This window comes from Nuphar pumila, unplaced genomic scaffold (genome assembly GCF_984573655.1).
Source record: "Nuphar pumila unplaced genomic scaffold, dmNupPumi1.hap1.1 HAP1_SCAFFOLD_2369, whole genome shotgun sequence".
NCBI classification, from domain to species: Eukaryota; Viridiplantae; Streptophyta; class Magnoliopsida; order Nymphaeales; family Nymphaeaceae; genus Nuphar; species Nuphar pumila.
The window spans coordinates 1-7,111 of record NW_028323905.1 but is presented as its reverse complement, the minus strand read 5'-3'; the positions used below and the strand labels follow the sequence as shown (position 1 = coordinate 7,111).

General features: G+C 56.4%; 1 pseudogene; it reads left to right on the top strand.

The window, feature by feature from the left end:
• Positions 1-391: 391 nt before the first annotated feature.
• Positions 392-6,945, top strand: LOC149808718 (tetraketide alpha-pyrone reductase 2-like; annotated as a pseudogene).
• The last annotated feature ends 166 nt before the right edge of the window (positions 6,946-7,111 follow it).

Genomic DNA, 7,111 nt, shown 5'->3' with positions numbered 1-7,111 from the left:
TCAGCACTGTGCCAGGATGTCTCACATGGCGCAATTACAACATTTTGGACTCAATAACCCTTCACACATCCTGTAGCCAACTGCCCATTTTCGCTTCGCCTGAATCAGCGCAAGCCAATAAAACATGGTTAACAAACGAAGGGTTTAATGACATGCGTTGGGAAACGTTCGCTTCCAATTTCTGTGCTACATAGCATACCGTCAATGTTGTCCACACATCAGGAGTTGGTTTCTGGCCATTATGCTACCATCTCTAGTCTGAGGAAGTATTGAGGAGCATTGCACCTGGTTTTTCTGAAAATAAGGCTGCACTGGCCAGAGTGCGCACGAGGACTGAGAGGCGCATTTCCATGCAAATGGTCGATCTTACTTGTCTGTACATACATTACAAATGCCTTTGCCTCCTGCACTTTCGCGCAGTTCGAGCCACAGGCACCTTCGTTGCCATGTTGAAGTCGTTGCATACTTGTTTCACTTCGGCTCGCCTCGGGCCCCGCCGTTCAGACTAAAAACGTTCACGACGCTTGCAGGCAACGTCATCGTGCGCTTGCTGGCCGCGGGCCACACTGTACACGGAACAGTACGCGACCCGGACAACGAGATGCTGGTGGGCAAGCTGAAGGCGTTACCAGGAGCTTCAGAGCGCCTGAAGCTGTTCAAAGCCGACTTGCTGCAGGCCGACTCATTTACAGAGGCGCTCCGAGGTTGCAAGTACGTCGTGCACACAGCCAGCCCCTTCTTCACGCCCAAGAACCAAGCTGACGTGAAGCCCAAACTGCTAAAACCAGCCGTTGATGGTACCAAGAACATTCTAGGTGCGGGGCAGTTGTCTACACACTGTATAAATCAGGGGCATGGCATGTTATAAATCAGGGGCATGGCATGGCTAAGTTTATTGATGGATTGCTACGTCTTTTAAGCCTGAGCTGTAACTTTCCAGAGCGCTGCTTGATCTGGGGGGAATCCACATTTTAATAAACCACAGGTGTCATGTGCAGAGGCGGTCAACGCGTGTCCGACGGTCGAGCTTGTGGTGCTGACGTCGTCTGTTGTTGCCATCTATGGGGATTGCGCATTCAAGGGAGAGGGGGTGCCGTTCACAGAGGAGGACTGGGCAGAGCCCGTCTCCGAAACATGCCAGCCATACTCCTTCAGCAAGCGCCTGGCGGAGGAGAAGGCCTGGGAGATTGCCAAGGCACAGTCCAGGTGAGCTGCTCATGCGTCCAATTGATCGTCCAGTTGAGCTTATACACACAGCTCACTTACATGAAGATATACAAGTACTTGTACTTATAGTACTCATGATACAAGTACTTGTACTTACCGTACTGATATGTGAACAGTTTGTCGAGGAGAAAGGCAGGAAGATGTTGAAGACGCACTCAAGGTGCGTTGCTCACGCGTCCAGCTGTAAAGACAACAGGGGAAAAACAATGAGGCCCTACTGCTTGCGCAACCGTTCAGAGCACCCTTTCCCACTGACATGTATGCGGCAGAGGTCTTGCGGCTTGCTCAAGTCTGTTTGGCAAGAACCTGCATAGCGCGAAAACTGTTGAGTTGGGCACCATTACAAAGCAGCAGCCATGGCGTCAGCAATTCATTACTGAAGCAATGTCAATACCAGAGCGCACCTATATTGACGGACCATTCCGATGTAAATAATGCATAAATCATTGATGCGAGACGAAGTGACATCGGGCAATAGACCATTCCGACGCATGTCCCCTTTCTATCCATGCTGATCCAGTCATGGAGCGTCAGACCTTGATGCAGGCGTTGAATCTGCCCCCGTTCTTGTTGCGACGTCGTTGCACAAGGTCCCCAAGAAGTAGAAAGGTTAACGTGCGTACGTGTGCCGAACTGCCATGTGTGTGGTGTATGTGGTTTGCTGACGGTGTGAATGACTTGCCAACATATTGGCGGCCTTCGCTGAAAACGTCTGTGCGACTGGTGGTGATAAATGCAGTGTTTAGACAATCCAGCCTGATTGTCTGGCACTACAATAAGTACACCCACCCACCCACCCACCAACCCACCCGCCCACACACACACACACACACACACACACACACACACGCTGTCATGTTCAGACGCGGATTGTTTGCTCTTGCTCGCGCCAGTGGTGTTGCGTTCATTCCCGGCATGGATTCTCCGATAGCTGAGGTGCCTTGAGGTCTCAGCGGGCTATGATCGAATGTGTGAGTTGTCTATGTTTGACATGACGTGCCTGCAATCTTTGTAAGATACACACACACACACACACACACACACACACACACACACATTTTTTTTTTTTAGACGCGTGAGAGTTCCGTGGGCACTCCGCTCAAGACTGCTGCCGGGGCAGACGGTAGGCTATAGTCTCTCCAACGGACGTGACCTCTCGCCCTCAATTTTAGCTTTTTCTCGTCTGTGTAGTTTGTTGTGTTGTCTGATCCGTTCACGTGCGTCGGCGAGGCTCAGGCTTCGCTTACCTGGGTGTGTACACATCGCACCCTGACAACAGCATCTCAAAGCCTTCGCCGCGCAACGAGTCTGCTGCTTCGCTTCTCCTTACGTCAACTTTCAGTTTCAAGTTTGACTTCAAGCCATTGCGCGTCATCACCCTGGAACTCTTCTACCAAGCCGCCCCTTTCACCGCAACTCTGCTAACAACGCAACTCTTACACGACAACCACGCCAGCACAATCTCGACATCCAGCCGCGCTCAGCCCATCTATCTACGCTACAGTCACAAAAATAAAACGATTTACCACCCTTCATAACCGCCTTCCCGTCACAGCAGCAACATCCGTCCTTCCACTGTGGTGTTAGGGTTGCGATTCTCGCCATGGCATTTCACTGCCCTCTAGCAAGCTGCACGTTTGGAGCTCGAGCATATCGCGGAGACATCTTGCGACACATGAGAGCGCATCATGCAACCACGCGTCTTTCGGCTGCACAACTTCAACAAGTACAAGCCAGATACTGCGAGCACTGCAACGTCCTTCGGGCTGCCACAGGAAGGCACCCCGAGGTCCCCTGCCCCTCAAGACAGCAGCATCTAGGAGCCCAACAGGCGCAACATGGACAACATGGGCCTCGACAGCAAATACACGCAGCAGCCCAAGCTCTCGCCGCCATCGACCCCGAAGGGCAGCCCCCTGTGCAACCAGCAGACCCTGCAGCAGCCCAAGCTCCCGCTCCACCCGTCCTCTTAGCACAGCCACTCCGTCTACCCGCACAGACAGCAGCCCCTGCTCCGGCGCAAGCCCCTCCCCAGCCCCTACTGCAAGCTCAACCCCCACAGCCCCACCCTCAGCAGCCCCAAAACCTCCCACCTCAAGCAAACCCTGACCCTGCACAACCACCACCCGCACAGCAACAGCCCATCAGGCCGGGCCAGAAAGTTCCGTTCCAAGCACGGCAGCAATGGACCCGCCTGGTGACCCGCCGTCTAGAGGAGACCTTGACAGCAATTGAACGCGGAGCGGAGCCCGGAATCCAAGCAGCCCTCACCAACCTCCTCAGCCTCCCTTCCAAAGGCCTCGCGGACACTGGGTCATCGCGTGGGCGACCCCGCCGCATCCGCGCACGGCTCCGACAACTTGAAGAAGCTGACAACATCGACATCCTCATTCAAGGTGTAGCTGCACAGGCGCCCCCCGACAACCTACACGCTCGCCACAAGCTGGCCCGTCGCATGCACTACAAACTCTCGCTGGGGAGCATCACCCGTGCAGCTAAATGCTTAGACGCTCTGCCCATCGCACAACCCACACAGGAGACCTACGACATGCTGAAAGAACTCCACCCTCACGCACCAGCCCCACCACCGCAAGGCCAACCAGCAGCACCTCTGCAAATCGACATGGACACCCTAACCAACGTGCTCCGCGCACTGCCAAAAGGATCCGCGCCAGGCCCCAGCAGCTGGACCTACGAACACATCAAAGCCGCAACCGAGACAGTCAACTCAGCCCGGGACGCCATCCTCCGCTTCATCAACGTCATTCTCAGCGGCAACCTTCCACACCTCCCGACGCTCCTCGACAGCACGCTCATTGGCTTGGAGAAACCAGGTGGCCGAGGCATCCGGCCCATCGCCATCGGCGAAGTATGGTTCAGGCTCGCAGGTCTGTGCGCATTGGCTGCATGCCCAGGCGCCGGCGCTTCGCTCGCACCCTTGCAGCTCGGTGTCGGCATCAGAGGTGGCAGCCAAATCGTCGGCCAGGCCATCAACGCCGGTATCGCAGCCGACCCCGGCTGTGTGACTGTACAGGTGGACTGGCGCAACGCCTTCAACAGCCTCTCGCGCACAGCCATGCTGGAGGCCATCGCCAAACGGCAGCCGTCCCTACTGCCATTTGCCGCATGGGCATACAGCCAGCCCAGCCGCCTCTTCGTCAACGGCATGCCAGATGGCACCCCGCCCATCATGTCTGAATGCGGAGTCCGCCAAGAAAACCCATGCGGGCCACTGTACTTCTCGCTCACAGCTAAGGACTTGCTGAAGCACGTCGCGCAAACCCACCCAGACGCCCCCCCGCTGGCTTTCATGGACGACACCACTCTCCAAGGCAAGCCCTCTGCAGTCACCCAAGCCTTTCCCACGCTTTGCGACGGGGCCGCAGCCATCGGGCTTGCTGTGCGCCACGACAAATGCGTGGCCTTCTCTACAACTCTCCAGCTCGCAGCAGAAACTGCCGCAACACTGGGCATCCAACACCATGCAGACGGCATCATGGCCGCTGGGACCCCAATCGGCTCGGACGACTACATCACCGCGCATGCCAACGCGAAAGCGGAGGATATTTGCAGCTGCATCGACAAGACGACTGACCTTCCCCTGCCAGCACAAGATCAGTTCCTCATCCTTCGGGCCTCTCAGCAGATGCGCCTCGCACACCTGCCACGGATCACCCTCTGGCGCCTCACGGGAAACGCCATCCAGCGCCTCGAAAGCAAGGTCGCTCAAGCTGCATTCAAGATCATACAGCACCCCGAGCGAGCCGACGTGCGCGACGGCCAGCTCACTCTGAATCTGCACTTCGGAGGCATGGGCCTCCGCAAAACCTCCGCCACCGAGGCGCAAGCCGCATTCCTCTCCTCCGCCGCCATGGCAGAAAAGGTCTTACGCGTGGGCCCAGACCAGTACAGGCCTTTGACGGGCACCAACGCCGTGCATCTGAAGCAAACATGGGAAGCTTTACACGCTGCCGGCAACCTCTGGACGGCAGACAGCCTCAACATGGACGACGACTGTATCGACAAGGTGCTACCAGATGCGCAGCACACTTTCAGCCGCTTTGTCTCGGAGAGCCGAGCGAAACAACTCATGGAGTCCTTCGACACCAACAGCGCGGAGGGCCTTCGTCACCTCGCCCGCCTGAGGAGCTGCGCCAACGGCACCGCATCCGCATGGCTAGAAGCCCTACCCACCTCCGAGGCGTTAACGCTGACAGACGAGGAATTCTCCACTGCCGCACGACACCGCCTCGGCCTACCCCTCATGCCCACCAACGCGCCGGCGGTCCAGTGCGGCTGCGGCCGCCACATTGAGCAAGGCAACACAGACCACGCCATGACGTGCAGCTCCCTGTACGGAGCGATGACGCTGCGCCACGATATGATCAAAGCAACAGTGCGCCGCATCGCCAACCGTGCAGGGATCGCTACGTCGGCTGAGCCAGTGCTTCGCCCCATTCAAGGTGCACCTGCAGCAGCCAACGGCCGGAGTCACGTGGAGACATCCTGCTCGCTCTCCGCACCGCTCTCACCGTCACCGACATCTCCATCGTTCATCCAGCAGCCACCACCTACGTACGAGGAGCCGCGCACACGGACGGCAGCGCAGCCGCAGCACGCGATCGAGCGAAACGAACTCGCTACGAGACGGACCACCCAGGCGGCTACGCCTTCACGCCATTCTCCGTGGAGTCCTATGGGAGACTAGGACAACCAGCCATGCAGCTTCTCAACGACCTGGCAAGCGCAGCATCAGCGGGAGGGGTTCCAGTGAAGGGGGACTTTGTCGTGCACGCGCTCCGTGAAATCAGCATCACCCTTTGTCGAGGCAACGCTGTCATGTTCAGACGCGGATTGTTTGCTCTTGCTCGCGCCAGTGGTGTTGCGTTCATTCCCGGCATGGATTCTCCGATAGCTGAGGTGCCTTGAGGTCTCCGCGGGCTATGATTGAATGTGTGAGTTGTCTATGTTTGACATGACGTGCCTGCAATCTTTGTAAGATACACACACACAGAGCACAGACGCGGCAACGCGCTCATGTACCGTCGCGGCCTCGGCGCGCGACGGGCAGTTGTTTCACAGCAGGCTTGACTGTTCCAACTGCTGACGTTCAATGAGCGCAGCTCTTGTTTGAGTGTGTTGTGTTGTTGTTTGCGGCTTGTGCTGTCGTTGTTCTGTCTCTCGATGTAATTATACACACATAATAATCACAGAGCACAGAGAACAATGAGGCCTTCATAACAATTGGCACTTCAACATGGTCAATGGCAACTCAAGGACCGTTCAGGAATTGGTGTGCCAGCTTGATGATGATGATGATGTATCTTTTTACAACATTACCGCATCCTCGTGGACATTGGCAATTCCAAGAACTACTTGGGAATCAGTGCTATTATTACCATCACCTGAGGCTAGCGTACCTGGACCAGCCTGATCTGCCGTAGCCTGACCTGACCTGTCTTCTCGCTGCTGCACAGGTGGAAGCTGGTGGTGATCAACCCTCCTTTGTGCTTGGCCCCCCTGTTGGCGACCGGGCCGACGGTGAGTCGGTGTCCTTGATGTCAAAAATGTTTATGGGCAAAATCCCCAGGGTGCCGAGGATTTCGTTCGGCGTGATTGACGTGCGTGACGTGGCAGCTGCTCACTGCCTGGCCATGGTGCCACCCCAAGGCCGAGGGCCGCTATATCTGCTCCGAAAACACCTACTCCCTGCTGGACGTTGGTGCGACTCTCCTTGCAATGCAATGCACAGTATCCCCAAGTCGTACTTGGAGTTGCCAATGTCCATGTGGTTGTGGTAGTCCAACCAAACTACACGAATTTTGGACTGCGAGAGCTGAGATTGGCAACGGTTGAGGCCTTGTGTTATAAACAGATTTCGTAC